General features: G+C 44.4%; 1 protein-coding gene across 2 annotated transcripts in view; it reads right to left on the minus strand.

The window, feature by feature from the left end:
- Window positions 1-17,678, minus strand: part of SPECC1L (sperm antigen with calponin homology and coiled-coil domains 1 like) — a 613,771-nt gene extending 596,093 nt beyond the window's left edge. Inside the window, exons 1-2 of one of the 2 annotated variants that reach the window (XM_085634686.1) lie at window positions 17,543-17,664; window positions 7,129-7,241 (exon numbers count right to left, since the gene is read on the minus strand). The gene's annotated coding sequence lies outside the window, so the exon portion shown is untranslated. Of the gene's footprint in view, window positions 1-7,128; window positions 7,242-17,542 lie in introns of both variants that reach the window. The other variant, XM_085634685.1, reaches the window with a different exon arrangement.
- Between the last annotated feature and the right edge of the window lie 251 nt (window positions 17,679-17,929).

The raw sequence follows: 17,929 nt of genomic DNA on the forward strand, positions 1-17,929 counted from the left end.
GCTAGGCCTACTACTTTTGTTATAACTTTTTATAATATGCACATCAGATCTATGGCATCGGACATGACATTTCCCAGTGCACCAATCAGAGCTGTAGCTTGTCACCATAACCAACTCATGCTTGCTGTTTTGAGCGTAAGCTTTCCCACAAGACAACCAACAGGCACACAATGATAAAATTACAATGGAATACAAGATGAGAGGTGTCTAAGCAAAACAGGATCTCTCCTAAGAGGGCTTAGCAAGGGTTCACACCACACAAATCTTCTATTTTCAAGGCTTATCGCAAGGGTAACCAATACCGAAACCCTGGTCTACTACAAAAATCTGTGAGATTCTGTGTAACAAAATTCTTCTTTGCAGGCTTTAATACAGAGTACTAACATTCACCCATAAATGGATTGATATGAACATGTGCTTTCCACAACAAACATGGCAGGTCTACTGCTTTTATCGTAAAATTTCATAATAAACGGATTAGGCCTATAACCAAGACCACTGTCTTGCCACCAAAACTAATTCGGTCCTGCTGCACTGAGTATGAGCAGGGCCACTGGAATCAGGTGATTCTGCAGCTGCAGTTTTTTTTTTTTAATAGTTATGGATCTGTTGCATTTACCACATAATCCGAGATCTGCTGCATAATCTGTATATTGTAACAAAATAAAATACTAGTTTAAAATCATCAAAAGGTTACTAAAAATGTGGTAACCTGTGCCCATGCAGTGGCGGTCTTCCACAAACGATGACTACACAACTTTGAGTTGCTTATTGATGTACATGTATATGTGTGGTATACTGGTAGTGACAATGCTAATAGGTCTGGCTTAGGAATGAAAGGTGACTTGCGTCATTGATGGGTTAAAGCATTCAATAAGCCAGCATACATGTCACTCATAAGCCAGCATACATGTCACTCATCTATCCACCGACTCATTCTCGCATTCACCCTCTGACACAACCACAACAAACTACACACTAAATCAAAAACATATGAAAGATAAATTAACAGAATCAGAGTAGAAAACAAGCGCATATTTGCTATTTAAAAAAAACTTAACAGAAGTATTGTAAATAGTCTATCACCGTTTTAAAGTTCCAGAATGGTGGTCACATTTAGAACCAAAGTGTGGGTCATTTGGAATGGTAAAACAGTGATAGACTCTGGACAACAGTATTCCATAATAGTCTCCGGGTTTAAAGGAAGTGTGGGATGTGGTGCACTGCAGATAAAATGATCAGCAAACAAGTAATCGGTTAGCAATGGCTGGAGAGCTGTAGCATCTTCCTAGGAAACATTACATTAAAATGAGGTGAAACAAAGAAATTAAAGTGGAACCATAAAAGATGAAAATTGAAAACTAAAGGACTGTCCATCCAGCCCTGCCACTGAAGCACACTCATTTTCAGGTGGGTGTACACAAGTATTCAGAAAATACTGTCATTCACAGGGCAAGAGAGCCAAAGACTGATGTGGACTGAATGATTAAGCCATGTTGTAGGCAGTCATGGATTGAAGCAGAGTAAATAACACACTGACAGACCAATGCCAGAAGATAGCCGAGCCAAAAGCCCGCTATGCATCTATAGGTATATACGTGGATGTATTATTTAATGTATTTTTTACAAGATCCTGGCAGACAGCTAAGAAGAGATTCTAGCAAGATTACAGTGTAAATCTGCTACCTCTGGGGTTTGTCAAATGGGGGGACCAACACCAAAATCATTCCAAGTAATTTGTGATATTTCTTGTAATAAAATACTTGACTGCTTGCAAAAACAGAACACTTAAAGTCCTATTGAGTTAAAACATGTGTTGCATAGTAAATAAATTAGACCTACTATCTTTCGTAATGTTTTACAGTAAACAGATCAGACCTATGGCATCTGAAATACCTTCTCCTATTGAGCTAATCGGACCTATAACTGTTATCATTGGCTTATCACCATGACCTACTCAGACTTCCACTACTGAATGTAGGCTTTCTCACGAGGCAACTATCCAGCATACATTCCTAACATTACTTCATATACAAATTTACAGTTGGAAAAGCAAAATACTATCTTCCTTAAGAGGGCCTTACAAAGATTTTGACACTGCAAACCTTCTATACCCACATTTTGTCAGAGGGGGTAACAAGAACCAAAAACCCTGCATATTACTTTATTCTGGGAGATTCTGTGTAGCAAAAAACTTATTTGTAGCCTTTTATACAGAGTATTAACAATCTACCCTTAAATGCCTATTGACTTTATATGCTTTTCACACTCAATATGTAATGCATATGCCTTTTGGGGTTGAACTTCCTAGGAGTAGATATTATGCTGGGGTCAAGCTGAAAGTGTATGGTCACCGCCCACAACATCAGAGGGCAATAACCAACACTGTGTGATACCACTGTACTCATTGTTGGTTTAAAGTATAAAGTCTTTTTTGCAATTGTAGGTCACAAGTCCTTGCAGAAGGAATATGGTATACATGTATATACAATGACTGTGCCAGTGTAACACGCTTGTTGCAAGGTGCTGTATGATACAACTAATAAAAAGACTGCACAAAAAAATATGTAAGTTTTAAAGCCTTTATAATAACCTTTCATTACAATCAGGCCCGTTATCTTTACCACTGACTGACTTGTCCCCATAACCAACTGAGACCTATCTTGGCCATAAACCTTCCCACAATCGAGCATAAAATTACAAATATGTACAAAATACAATTGTCAAAACAATTAAAAATCCTTACTAATGTAACCTAATAAGGATTACTGTGATGGAAATTATTTATTTCCATGGTTTGTTTAAGTGGGTCACTAATACCAAAACCCTTGCCTACTACGGTATTCTGTGAGCTACATATAACAAAATACCTGCCACAGACTTTATCACAGTATAATAACAATCCATCCTTCAAAGCCTATTGCCTTTAACACATGCTTTTCACAATAAGTAAGTGCGGCCTACATGCTTTGTTATGACTTTTCAATATATACAGATCACACCTAAGGAACCCGATAAGGCCTCTTGCCTTTACCAATGACTTGACACTATATACAACACAGGCCTTTTGTAGAGCAAACTGGCTGCCAAACCTTAGGCATACATTTATACATTTACAAATATGTACAAAATGACAGTTGACAACACAATGTACAACCCCTCTCCAGTCGGCCTAAGAAGAGTCATAACTGTGAAATTCAACTCCCAGGCATTGTCAGAGTGAGTGGCCAACACCAAAACCTTGCCCACTACGGTAACCTGAGAGATTACATGTAAACAAATACCTTTCAATGGCCTGTAACATAATGTGATGACTATCCACATGTTAGAGGCCTATTTAGCATATGCTGTTCACAATAAATAAGACATACCTACTGCTTTTGAAATAATGTTTCGTAATAAACAGGCCGGACATACGGAATCTGGCATAACATTTCCCTACATGCAAATCAAGCCTAGAGCCGTAATCATTGGTTTGTAACCATAACCAACTTCGGCTAACTGTACGGTGCATAAGCCTTCCTAGAAGGAAACCATCAGCCGCACAGTAATAAAATTGCAAACGTATACAAAATGAACATTTGAGAAAATACATTCTTCACTTTTATCAGGGCCTAAGAAGGATTCTCAGTGCAAATCTTCTATTCCCATGGTTAGTCAGAGGTGGCACCCAACACAAAAACCCCTACCTACTAACCAAAAAAACTATCTCTAGGCTATAATTCAGAATAATAACAACCACCCTTAAATGTCTATTGACTTTCATGCCATTGCTTTCATATGCTTTTCACACTCAATATGTCAGGCCTCATGCCTTTATCGTAAATTTTCATAATTAGGCCTTTACCCTTTATCATTGGCTTGTCACCATAACCAGCTCCGGCCTACTGTACGGACCGTAAGGTTTCCATAAGATCTCTCTCCTAAGAAAGTCGAACAAGGATTACTGTACTACATATCTTCGATCTCCACGGTTGTGTGGATCACCAAAACCCCTGCCTTCTACCACAATCCCGTGAGATTCTGTAAAACACAATACCAATCTGTAGGAATTAACATTCAGTAATAGCAATACACACTTAAATGCCTATTGCTTTTAACATAAGCGTTTCACAATAAATATGTCAGACGTAGTTCTCTCTCGTAACATTTTATGATAAACAGAGGAGGCCTATAACCATGATCACTGGCTCCCCACCCATAACCAACTCAGCCCTGCCTCATGTAGAATAAGCGTTGCCACTAAGTGGAATACACGCAGTCTTTTTATTGGAAGTACATAAATACGGGCCAATCAAATCTTGTACGGAGATCCAACATGGGGGTGGAGCCTTAAGCCCTTTCTCAGTAATACTCTGAAAGCTCTTTTTTTGCTGATCACATAAGGTTGCACTGTCAAGCCAGACTTAAAAATCCAAGTTGATTAGTGCAGAGCTGGCCATCCCACACCGCTCTCAAACACAAAACTGCACTCTGAAATCTAACGTTAATGATAAAAGATGAGAGTGCTGGGACTGCAATACATTGCTCATGATTGCCCTTATTTCAACTGTGCTGCTGCTAGAGAAAAACAAAATGATATAGCTATCTAAGACACACTTTAATAGCACTATAATTTCATGTGTGTTCTCCTGAAAGTTCAAGCTCAGGCAGTCATACTGCTGCTGGCTCAGGAAGATGAATAAATAAAAAAAATAATTGCAGCTGCTTGGAGGAGAAGCACATTTTTTTATGAAAGTACACAACTTTCGCCCAAGCAAAACATGTACTCCTGGCTCCGAACACGTGGGCAGACCCAACCACCTCTTTATAGTACTCCTGCAAGCTTTCTTAGGTTTATGACTGTATGCCTGGTAACAGCTGAGCTATCATGCCAGACCTAAAAAATTATAAAAGCAAGAAGCATTATGGTGCATAATTTGCCTTTTCTTGCTGCATAATTTAGTGAACCCTTTCACATACTTTGCTCTTCCCCAGCCGCATAATTCCAGTGACCCCCGAGTATGAGCTTTGACACAAACCAAAAATTTCAATACACAAACTCTTGTCAATGGAAGCACGCAAGTTTGGCCCAATCAAGTCTTGCGCTCCGTGAAACGAACATGTTGGTTGAGGCTAGGCCCATCTCGCAGCAGTACCCCGATAGCTCTTTTTTTGTGAATCACATGAGGTAAATAAGAAATCGTGCTGTCAAGCCAAAACTAAAATGTATACCATTACTCTCACAGGAGCTCGACTTGCAAGTACAATGTTACCCCATCATCTAAGCACCCCTTTCAACCGAACAACAAATCAGAGGGGCACGTGAAAGTGATGCTCCTACCCATGCAAGTAGAAGTAATAACTTTACTGCTGAGCTCGTAAAAACGCAAAGTACACTACAATACAATACAGAGCCACCAGTTATGAAACCGGAACTTGGCTGCAGGTACTAAAAACAGATTGGTGCCGGGGGAATCAAAACCATTACAAACACTAAAACAGTGAATTTGGGTAAAAACGCCGTGTAGCAAAAAAAATTACATGAGTCAGGAGGGGGTGCCAAGAGGCAAAAGATTGGGGTGAGGAAAGGAAAGGAGGGAACAAGATGGAGAGAATGAGGTCGGAGACTGCCAACTGAACAATATCCCTAAAGCTCTTATACGTCACCACACAGTGATTGTGGCTGCACAACTTCAGGACATAAGGTTACCACATGGATCCACGTCATCAGGGACCTATTACTCCAGTCCAGTCTTTCCTTGTAGAAACCAAAGTAATCTGTAAATTTAGTCCACTTGGGCTGAGGTGAGCTTGATGTACAACTCCTAACATGCACTGAGTTGTCAAATGAAAGACAAGGATTAGGAAACTGCGTCCATGATGGCAAGGAGACACAAAGGTGAAAAGGGGGAGCAGGAGAAGCATGTTAGCATATGAAGTCAGGAGGTAATACTCAGGCAAGCGACGAGGCTGCCCATCCTTGCTGGCACTGATAAGGCCTACGGTGGGTCATTACTGTGGCCCTTGCTAGGAAGGCAGGAGGGTAAATTCTATCATTACAAGCTATAGAGCTCTGGCGAGGACCAAAATATTCCCTCAAGATTTTCAGGCTGAAGGTTGGGGTTGTCAATTTGCAAACTGGGGCTTGGCGCCAAAGAGTTCTGTTTCTCAAGTAGTCACTTGTATACAGAGCAGTATTCAACCCACTGAGTTATCTTGGCAGCCTACATGAGCTCAGTGCGCTCCTCAAGCCAGCTAGAGTTCGACAAAGCTGTTGAACTTAAACACAGACGCATACCTGGTTGGACTCACTGAATGTAGTGTCCCAAAAAGTGTCTTCCCACATGTAACACAGAGAAATTAATTTTTAGAAGAATCTGCCTCAAATTGGAGCTATGAAGTGATCTAGAAAAATCTGTGGATTCCACCACAATGTTCAATGGAGGAACCAGGGGCGACAGAATTCCACCGCTGGAAACAACATTCTAGGCTTGTTCCACCTATGGGGTCACTACTGAGGCATTCCATGTGCTCACACACCCGGGCAGTGAGCGTCTCTCTCAAATTACAACGGTACTTGCAGGCTACAAACAGAACCTCGTTTCCCGACTGCCGACATCATCCTGGCACTGCGCGGCTTCGAACACAATCTTTAACAAAGGCACACAACTCCGGCGAGTGCAGTTGGGAGATGGTGGCCTGTCGTGGTCGAACTGGAGGAACAGCATCCATGGGCACTTTGGTACCTTCCGTGAGGCACGAATGCCAATATATAGATTAGTCACACTGTGCCAGTCATTAGGAACTGCAGCTTGTGACAAGAGGTTGGTGGCATACAATAAGTCTAACAAGGGGACGGACCGGGCCATTAAAGACAGTATGGACGGATTTTCAAGATGCCATGGATAACTCACCTTGTCGTTATGGCTTGAGGTCTGTGGCATAAAAGTATCAGTGAATAGACTCACTGCTTTTTTGAAAGAAATATACAATATTTAGAAAATGCACTGTGTGCCACTCTGTCGTGTCCACAATTAACATACAAATGCTACATTTTCTCCAGAGTAACCCTTGCTCACAGAGAGCTACTCTGTCGCCTGTCAGCACCAGGCCTTTTTAAACTTGTTTACTTTTCTTTAGCCTCACCTTCTGGAAGCTGTTTGCCAGATTCATCAGGCTCTTCCCGAAAATTGATTGGCTAATGGTTCTCCAATCTTCTCTCACACATCCACACCCATTCTTCAAACTCTTTCACAAACCTGTTTTTAAGTATAAGCTTAATTAGAATTGCATAATCATTACATATTAGCACAATAAAGTTATATAACACCATCAACAGATATAAACTCTTACACTGAAAAGGCATGTAATGTGGTATTATCGTTTTTTATAGCTTTACTGCAGGCCTAATGTTTAAAAAGAAAAAAAAAGAAATATGTACATATATGTATCCGCACAGAAGCGTTCAATCAGTCCACTTCATCCACTGGTGTGCTCAAATGTCATTCCCCTTTGGCTTCTGCCCATGACGCCAAACAGCACGTGGAAATAGGTCGACCCACGTCAGCCATTGACTCTCTCTGCTAGGAGTGAAAGTATTTTATTTATGCACATCCAACAAAAAAGCAGCCCACTTTAGTGTCTGGGCTGTATGGCCAGTTCTGCTTTCCTTTAATAGTTTATTCTTTTTTTGGGTATGCCTTTTTTGTGCAAACATGTGCACACCACATTTGGATAGCATTTTAATGTATATGTCTACAAACAATAAAGAATAAAAACATTGCACTCTTATTAAGGCCAGACATATCGCCTTTGCCAATGGTCGCTCCCTTTCTGTTACATTGTCTGCATTTTTGCAGCGAATAATCTGGGAATGGTATTGCCCAGTGGAGGTTTAAAAAGCCAATGAAATCTAAAGTGGTTCCGGGGCCTGTGTAAACGGGTGATGATGCGCTATGGGGGCCTGAGGGGGGCTTCAGTGTCTATGAGATGCATGATAGCTCTCTTTTCACTGAGAAAGGACGGACAGAGAGAGAAAAAAAAAAAGAGTGTCTTTAGATTGAGAGTGAAACCATTATATCACCCCTATAGTTTTTTTTCAGAGCTTCTAGAACTTTTCCTCCCATTTGTAATCCACAAGCGCAGAACCTTTTGGATAAATAAAACCCCACAAAATAACACCAGAACTATCTGACCAATCCGACTGGCCGAAACATACACAGAAGTCATTAAATGGTTCGCACACAAATCTCTACGGGCCCGATTCACAGAACTAACTTAAGACAAAATCCTAAACTTACTACCATTTTGGTATTCACAGAAGGCACTTACTCATTTTGGTATTCACAGAAGTTAGGAGTCCTAACTTTAGGACTCCTAAATGCCTTCTGTGAATACCGAAAGTCTTAAAATTAGGATTTTTCTCAGTTTAGTAGTAGTATAGTTAGGACTCCTAACTTTAGGACTCCTAAATGCCTTCTGTGAATACCGAAAGTCTTAAAATTAGGATTTTTCTTAATTTAGTAGTCCTAAATCTAAATTTAGGACTACTAAATTAAGAAAAATCCTAATTTTAAGACTTTCGGTATTCACAGAAGGCATTTAGGAGTCCTAAAGTTAGGAGTCCTAACTATACTACTACTAAACTGAGAAAAATCCTAATTTTAAGACTTTCGGTATTCACAGAAGGCATTTAGGAGTCCTAAAGTTAGGACTCCTAACTTCTGTGAATACCGAAATGAGTAAGTGCCTTCTGTGAATACCAAAATGAGTAAGTGCCTTCTGTGAATACCAAAATGGTAGTAAGTTTAGGATTTTGTCTTAAGTTAGTTCTGTGAATCGGGCCCCATGTGAGCACGGAAATAACAAAAGTGAAGGAATGCCCCTGTCACATGTTTGCGGAACAGGACGTTCGCCTATGCCTTGTTTACATTTATGTCCCAACAGGAATGCTATAGACTGTAGACACCAACCTCCCCTGTTCGGATCCTTTCACAGCTGCTGCACCAGGTTCGGTCACAGTGGCACAAATGCGGCCTGAAAACACAACTTCTGTGGTTCTGATGGTTTTATTTCCCCTCCTTTGAAGGTGTCATCTCACCAATTTGCAAGAGCAAAAATAAGGCAGGACAGCGGACCGTAGAGGCGTGAGGTCTCACGGACGGAAGCCGAACAGGAGCGTCAATCAAGACCCGAGTGAAGACAACACTGTCTCTACACACTGATCCCACAAACAGTGCTGACACACTGGAGAGCCGATAGCGAGATCACGTCTCACTTAGAGGTGTCGATTTTTTTTTTTTTTTTAACTGCTTGGGAAGTTCAGTTTTCTTGCTCTTTGTGAAACTTGGAGAGCGTTCTCGGTTATACGACATGTGAAGGTTTTTTTAATGTAACAAGATAATTTCAGGGCACAGTGAGATCATTTTCCACTCTAATCGAAACCAGCTAAGTCAGAAACTGTGAAGATTTTTTGTCTGTGCGAGACCGCCTCGAGCAGAGCTTTTCCATGCACAGGAGAAGAGCGCGAAGCGTTCTCTGCAAACAATTGTGTTAGTGATACATTCATAATTCTGACACAGATGAGCCAAAGATTAGACGTTTGGCAAACCTAGGAGGTTCGTCAAGTTTTTGTCATAGAAATAAATAATACACAAACACCACCCGCCCCCACTACACACGCACATGCCTGCAGCACAGAAAGGTTGTGAACAGCACAATGCTCGCTTTCTGGAGGCGTGCACCCTCACCCTCGGTGCTGCGTGGGGGTCTCTAATCCTTCACAGCACAGTGGGGCTGTTCGCAGTTAGGCCCCAACCTCTTGCCTCCTTACTATCAAAGACACGTGACCCCGTTTTACAGCTGACAGTGAACAGTAGGTAAAGCTGAGACACATGCCAGCACTCACATTCGAGGGGCGCCTGCCCAGGTGGCGCTCTTTGCTCTCTCTGATGTCAGATGCTGACAGCTTACACTGTGAGAACGGGGACAGCCAGCAAGCTTTGCAACCCTTTGGCAAGCATTTGCGCCTTCCATGGCGAGCTGCGAGCGAGAAGGAAAGCCCCTTCCACACGCCCCTTTCCTTGCGACCCAAACGAGTTCAAGGATATCTAATGCGATTCGTAATGACAAATACATGTCCAGGGCACTTCTGCGCACTGCGGCTTAAGGAGCGGGTCGCACATTGAAACCTTGTATAGTTCAGTGGGTTGAGCGCCCACTGCAGAAATCTAATGTTATTTGCTGGTTACGGATCCAAATCTCCGCAGGGCTGAAATAGGCTGAAATAATGTTATTAGGGTAGTATATGCAGTTTGGATTGTGTGCTACATAAATGGACAATATTACCCAAACCATAACTTTGACCAAACGGAGACCAATATCCATTCAAGAGCCTCAGAGGTTCCACATAAGCATGAAACCCCATACCAGGCCCTTTTTGTGCGGTGGACCCCAGTAAAGCCGCCATTCTAGGCTCTCAGCTCTTATTTCCGACACCCCGATCAGTCATTTCTTAGCGCCTGATGCAGCTGGCACAACAAAGGATCTATTCCCAGCGCCCCGGGTGCGAATCATGACACGCGGGACTGGAGTCTGCAACAAGGTGTGCGCTAAATAAACTACCCGCCCTCTTGGCGGGCACAGGTGCCAGGGCACAGCAGGTACGAGTTGTTTTATGGGATGGAGTTCAGCGGAAGAAGGGACCAGGCCGGACCTGCAGGAACATCCGGCACTGTGAGGCACACACTTCTATTTACTTATTACAGGGGGTTCTATGATGTGAACAACGCCCCGAGACAGAGTAAGAGCAGGTCGCAGACAGCATGGTCATGTAACACAGCGTCCCTTAGGTCAATACCCACACTCTACACATCACCTGCTTAATCCCTCAATGCTGTAACGGAGGTAACGCATGGGCACACATCTTCTGTTCAAGGACTTCCTTTAGGGCTCACCTAGGGAAGGCACACGAGCAAAGTCAGGGATAACAGCTGCCCCCACTGGCCTCATGCTTCAAGCATGCGCACGACTTCAGATGGCACGCCCATTCAAGCTTTGGCCTCTCTACAGAGGGTCACTTCTGGGTCAATTGTGAAGCTAGGGCTGAAGGGGGAAAATGTATGAGAGGGAACATGCGTGACACAGCGCAAACACAGAGTACAGTAAGGAGCCCAGTCATGCTGAGGGCGGGGAGGGAGGCTGTGTGGGACCCAGCAGCTGCACCTGCTCTCAGCACGGAGGGTGAGCCGGCAGGTGGGTGGAGGTGTGAGTAAGAGCCGCGCATCCTCTGCGGTGAGGCTGCAGGGGCTGCGTAGACCCGTTCCCATGTTAGCGCCGAGGTCCCGGTCACACAGCCCCCCCTCTCCCCAAGAGAGAATACACCAAGAAAGAGGGCAGAAGGCAGACACTGCAATTAGCAGGTGCTTGCACCCCACACAGGGGTGCTCCGACACCTAGAACATTCCATCCATACGTGCAGCTCGTGGCCCCGGGCCTTCATTAAGGGCTCACTACTGCACCGCCTCAGAGATGCACTTCCTCTGCAAGATGTCCGTGCAGTCCATTCACCGAGACGCCAAGACACGGTTGCGCTATCAAAAACACTTTCACCGCCGATGACATCACAGGGTTGACCCCCATGCCCACCCTTAGGCCTGGAAGAGCTTTACATTTTCTGTTCACGGGTGGGGGAGGAGGGAGAAGAAACACAAACAGTAATAAGGACTTTAAGTGAGGGTGGTGCCAGGAGTACCAAAGGACTAGACAGGCATAATAGCTGCCCCCCCCCATGCCCTCTATTGGTGTCCACACCGTGAGACAGAGCTTCTGCGGTGGCACCCCAGCCACCTTGCCCCGTGGACTGCATGCGTTTCCCAAAGAGGCCCACCCAGTGTAACATCACACTAGGACACTAAAATAAAATGTTACTATTTAACGTGAGATGGGAATCTGCGTGGTCAAGCAGAACATTGATGTAGTAAAGAAAGGAATAGGAAGAGATCACACACTGTGGTCCTTATCCACGCCGATAGACGACCTCCTGGCCCTGGTAGGGCCTAATCATGGTAGCAGAACAGTTTGCTCAACGGCCACCAACAGGGGCTTTTGCAAGAAAGTAAGACAGACCGATGTGGAGGCAACAGCTAAAAAGAAAGACCAGAGGCAGCAAAAGTGAGCAAAGCTGGCACAGCCATGACAGAAACCCAGGGTGAGAGACAGAGGCTGACGAGAAGCAGCACAGATCCACCAACACACTGCTGGAAAGGGCTGGTGGGCTCAGGTGAGAACGTCTGGTGACAACCATGTCACGCTATATGTATGGAGGATTAAAATTGTATTCATATAGTGCTTACTACTCCTGACGAGGCGTCGAAGCGCCTTTCGGCGAGTAGGTATCAATGTTGATAGTTGGAAGGGCTGTGTGACTGCTCACCGGCAAAGACAACAAAGACAGTTGTGAGATGGATACGGAGTGCCTCGAGGAAGATCATAGGTTCATGTGAGGGATAGACAGCCAGCACTCCAGGGCGAGTTCACAGGTTCGGATGAGGAACAGACAATTAGTGTTCCAGGGCGAGATCACAGGTTCGGATAAGGAACAGACAACTAGTGTTCCAGGGCAGATCACAGGTTCAGGTGAGGGATAGACAGTCTGGGCTCCAGGGAAGATCACATGTTCAGGTAAAAGGTGGACGTTGGGTGCTACGTGGCAGATCACAGGTTCAGGTGAGGGATAGTCAGTCTGCACTCTGGGACAGATCACAGGTTCATGTGAGGGATAGACAGTCTGCGCTCTGGGGCAGATCACAGGTTGAGGAGAGGGATAGACAGCACTCCAGGGCAGATCACAGGTTCAGGTGAGGGACAGACAGTCTGCGCTCCGAGGCAGATCACAGGATCAGGTGAGGGATAGACAGCGCTGCAGGGCAGATCACAGGTTCAGGGGAGGGATGTACATCAGGTGCTCCATGGCTTATCGCAGGCTTGTGTGGAAGTCCGACTGCTTTAGGGCTGATCGCATGCTCAAGTAAAGGATAGAGAGTCAGTGCTCCAAGCTAGATCACAGATTCAAGGGAGGAATGTACAACAGGTGCTCCAGGACAAATATGGACAGTTAGTAAACGAGATAAGTTCATTGAGTGATTCAGGGCAGATCACAGGTTCAGGTGAAATGCAGACAGTGAGCGCCTCAGAGCAGAACACTAAGTGCACCAAGTCAAATCACAGGTTCTGGTGAGAGATAAGACAGTCAGCTCTCCAGCTGGATCAGAGGTTCAGGGGAGGGATGTACAACAGGTTCTCCGTGTCTGATCATAGGTGATGTAGAGATAATCATTGATGCAGGCCTGATCACAGGTTCACAGGAGGGATTTACAATGGGTGCTTCGAGGCATATCAAAGGCTGAGGAGAAAGATGGACAGCGAGAGTCTCAGGTTAGATGACAGGTTCAGGTGACAGACAGCACTCCAGGCCAAATCACAGGTTCAGCTGAAATATAGTTAGTGCTTCAGGGAAGATCATAGGCTCAAGTGATGGATAGACATTCAGTGCTCCAGACAAGATCACTGATATAGGTGAGGAATGTACCATGGATGCTTCAGGACAGATCACAGATTCAGATGAGGTACGGGCAGTGACTGCTCCAGGGTAGATCACAGGTTCAAGGTGAGAGATGAACAGTACATGCTCTAGCACAGAACATGTCCAGGTCAGGAATAGACAACGGGTGCTCAACGCCAGATCACAGATTTAGGTGAAAAGTGGACAGTGAGTACTTCATGGCCAGATCACAGGCTCAGGTAAGTAAAATACAGGAAGACACAGTGGTGATTCAGCAATGATCCCTTTGGTCTCTGTGATATCATATGCCCCCCATTGTTTCAATTTCATATTGCAGGCTAGGGCCTACAGAGAGTGCTACAGCACACATCAAATGTTTGCAATGAGGGATGGGCAAGAAGTGTTAGTGTACAGATCACAGGTGCAGGTCATTGAGAATAACCAGTTGAGATGACAGAGGGATAGCATTGCTTCAACACAGGTTGAGGCAAGAGATGGGCTGAGAGGGATTTAGCGGAGACTCAAAAGAGGCATGAACGGCGAATACTTCAGTACAGTTTATTAATTGCTTTTTAGTGACAGAAGGATGAACAGAGACAGCTTCAGCACAGATCACAGGCTGAAATAAGTGATCAACAAACAGCAAGGATTTCTAGTGAGAAATGACATCACCTGAAATACTACCACACGAGAGGATAAGCAAGCTAATTTTAACAAAACTAGTATAAAATCAATTTTGAGCAAACCGACCTAATTGGATACAGATATTAAATCAAAGGAACAAGACGACATTCCGTCATTGAGAAAATCACAAATAACAGGATACGGCATTGTATAACGGGAATATCAATTAGACGAGTCATATACGATCCCTTTGTGCCAATCTTAAAAAGTATATACATAACTGATTAGAATTGGACCTATAAAAAAATAGCTTTGAGTGTGCTCTAGGGTGTCAAGAGTGTCAATAATAATGATAAAGAATAGCTTGATTTATGATGTGTGAGCTGATAAAACGACTGCCCATTTTGGAGAAGATGTTAGTTGATTTATTTTGTCTGTCCGCAAAGCTTATAATCTTTTTCGACATTCTGAACAGCATTATCGATGGAGAAAAATACTGTTAATATTTCTTATTGATGTAGGTGATTAGTTAATGAAATGGACAATTTCTGAAGATGGGGTTGAGTGTGAACTTTGGAATGTCAGTCTGGGACAACAATGGTGAAACAGAATAGCTTGATGCACTATCTGACCGGACAGCTTGGTACACTATCTGAGCGGACAGCTTGGTTGCCACACTTGCAGAACATTTTAGTTTAGTTAATTTCTGTGGACACAGATTGTTTGAGCACACATCACAGAAGCAAATTATGGAAAGACATTGTGTGCCTCAACAGAGGTCCCAGATTCTGGAGTTAGATGGGCAATGGAAGATGGAATCACAAACAACTTAGGCACACTTGGTAAAGAAATAGCATATCCCCACGGGCAGCATGTGGGCAGTGCTTTGTTGCATCTCAGCTACGTTAGCTCTATACAATTGTCACCACATGCAAAGTCTAAATGGAACTGCATGAACTGATTTACACTAAAGACAGAATCAAATGGAGAACGCTCGATAAAATAGAGAAAAAAATGCCACTATGCCACAAGAATCTAACTCCTGCAACTCAGACACTGAACAAATCAGTGTCCTTGGTGCATACAGCCAAAGCGAGTGGGGGCAGAAAAGATCATCGGGGGATCTTCAGTATGTGATCTGTATCACCAAAGTCAACTTACTGCAATTAGTACATAAGACCACACTGCAGACGAACCCAAAAAAGGTCAGGTTTTATATAAAGCCTATCCATACTTGAGCACTACGTGGCAGTGATTTAACAGTGAAAGGGATAGGGCAAGCAAGATAAGTGCCATTCCATTGGCACCGAAACAGTACGATCATAGACAGTAGCCGCAATTAATAGCATACAATATTCACTGAGGCAAAATGATGAGTTTTATTTTGCATAAAGCTATCCATTTATGAATCATGAGCCAATAATCTGAACCTTGCTCATTTACCAATCGCCACAAGATTGCTCTTCTCAACCAGAATCCCATTGTGCTCTATTCTTCAGCAGATCACTCTTATACAAGATCATGTCTCTTTCCTCAGCAACTTTTTCATCACCATTGACACCCTTCAAATGTGGACCTTTTACACAACCCTAACTCTATTCTACATACGTTCCCAGATGGTCTTTTCCAGGTTACATATCTCGGCCTGTCTACATCACAATAACACATGCTCAACCAAATCACCAATGGTAACATTACTCATGATTACCTTCCCAACCAGATCCGCCGTTCAGGCTCTTAACTAGATACTGAGGGCTTCACTCTCAATAGGTTCCTGGTGTAACTCAATAAGATTTCTGATCTAGCTTCTTCCGCCTGGCTGTTAACTAGAGTTAACCATGTTCTGTCACCCTCTTCAAATGGTCTTTATTCCTCATTCATGGCATCTATAGTGTCCACCAGATATATTCTCAGATAAAACATTTCACTGCTTTACAAAAATTTCTAACCTCATATGGCGCTCTGTTAACTCTGAACAGATTGTCTGTATCTAATCATATGTCTCTTGAGCAGTACTTTCCTATATCACTCCTAGTCCAGATGTTCACACCACTCCTGTGTAAGGTCCCCTGAAACAGATCACCTGGGCTTTCCTGTACAATAGCCATGGTATTCCCGGATAACTTGCTAGGTCTCCTGTAGCTGACAATCTGCTGCCTCTCACGCATCAGCTTCTCAGGAATTCGTCAGTATCTTACCAGATGTCTTACACCAGATCGGAGATCCAGGTTTTACTCATGATCAGGTCTGTGAAGCCATCAATTATTTCAAATCTAGTGGGTCTCTGTGGTACCGTATCCCCCTTTGTTTCGCTCACATAAAGCAGAATCCCTGGCTTTTCTCCCGTATCACATACCTTGCCTAGTCCCCTATACGAGATCTCCCGTCCCTCCTCATGCACCAGCAGGATCCCTGTGTCACTCTTGTGCATAAATCGCTAGTGTCTCCCTGTACGCCTGACCCCTTGGGTCTCTTCGGTGCCACATCTATTGCCTCTCTCTTCCATCACGAACTCTGATCTCTCTCCTAACCAGTATCATGGTATCTCTCCAGTACAAAATGGAGGAGTGTGGCTCAATGGTTAGAGCGGCAGACCCTGAAGCAGAGTTCTGGCCAGGGACCAGGGTTCGATTCCCGCCTCGGCGGGGCTTGGGCTCAATTTCCTCAGACCTGTCTATTCTCGCCTCGGTGCCTATTCTAATCACGGGCCCCACGCTGCAACTCTGGGCAATAGCTTGCTTAGCCTCCACACCGGCCCCAACAGCGCTAAGGATGCCTGGCTTCACCCTGGGGGTGCCCAGGAGTGGACACTTCACAGGGAAAGCCAGGAGGGGTTCCACAGCGGTATGAGTATCAGCGCCAGGAAACCGCAAAGGCGACACCGCAAGGTGTCCGTCTGGTGACAGTGCGCTCTATAAGTACCTTGACATTTACATTTACATTTACATTTACATTTACATTTACATTTCATTTACATTTACAAAATTCTTGCATCTCTCGGGTACCCATAACCCACGGTCTCTCTGCATTACTAGACCCCCCTGTATCTCATATCTCCGATCTGTCTCCTGTACCAGACCCCTGGTTGCTGCTGTAACAAACACGAAGTTTATCTCTGGAACCAAATTCTCTGGTACATTCTGACCCACGACGGTCCTTTGCGTTCTTCTTGTACCAGATCTCTTGACATGTCTGTGCCAAACTCATGCATTTCTCAAGTACCAGGATCCACAAGCTCAGATCCGTATCAGATCGTCTACCCCTTGCCGACTCCCTGTCCCCTGCGCCCTCCGGTTTTATAACTCCTGGTATACCAGCGCGATCCCCAGAGTATCGCCTTCTTCCCGGCGATCCCTGTGGGGAGGGGGTTAGTACCTGGCGATGCTTCTGCTCCTCCAGGTTACGACGCCCTGCTCAGACTCCGGTGCATTCCGCGGCTCGCTCTCTGTCTTTCCACGGTTCAAACCAGCGGCTCAGTTCAGTTGCTGTAATGTCTCGGGGCGGGGGAGTGCGCAAGCGCACAATCAACACAACCGTGTGAACGTGCGCCGTCGTAGTCAACTGGGCTGCGCGCGGTGAGGCACTGTGTGCGTTTCAAGCCTCCTTCTGGCTTGAGACGTCGCTTTGTTTACTATACCACCTAATTGTCGTTAGAGGCAGGACCGCACGCTGTCACGTGACGCATTAAGCGTGTGTAGTTGCCTTGTGCATCTAGTCAGAGAGGGGGAACTTTTGATGACGAACGAGACTCGAACCGAGCAC

Source organism: Triturus cristatus, chromosome 11, assembly GCF_964204655.1.
Source record: "Triturus cristatus chromosome 11, aTriCri1.1, whole genome shotgun sequence".
Lineage (NCBI taxonomy): Eukaryota > Metazoa > Chordata > Amphibia > Caudata > Salamandridae > Triturus > Triturus cristatus.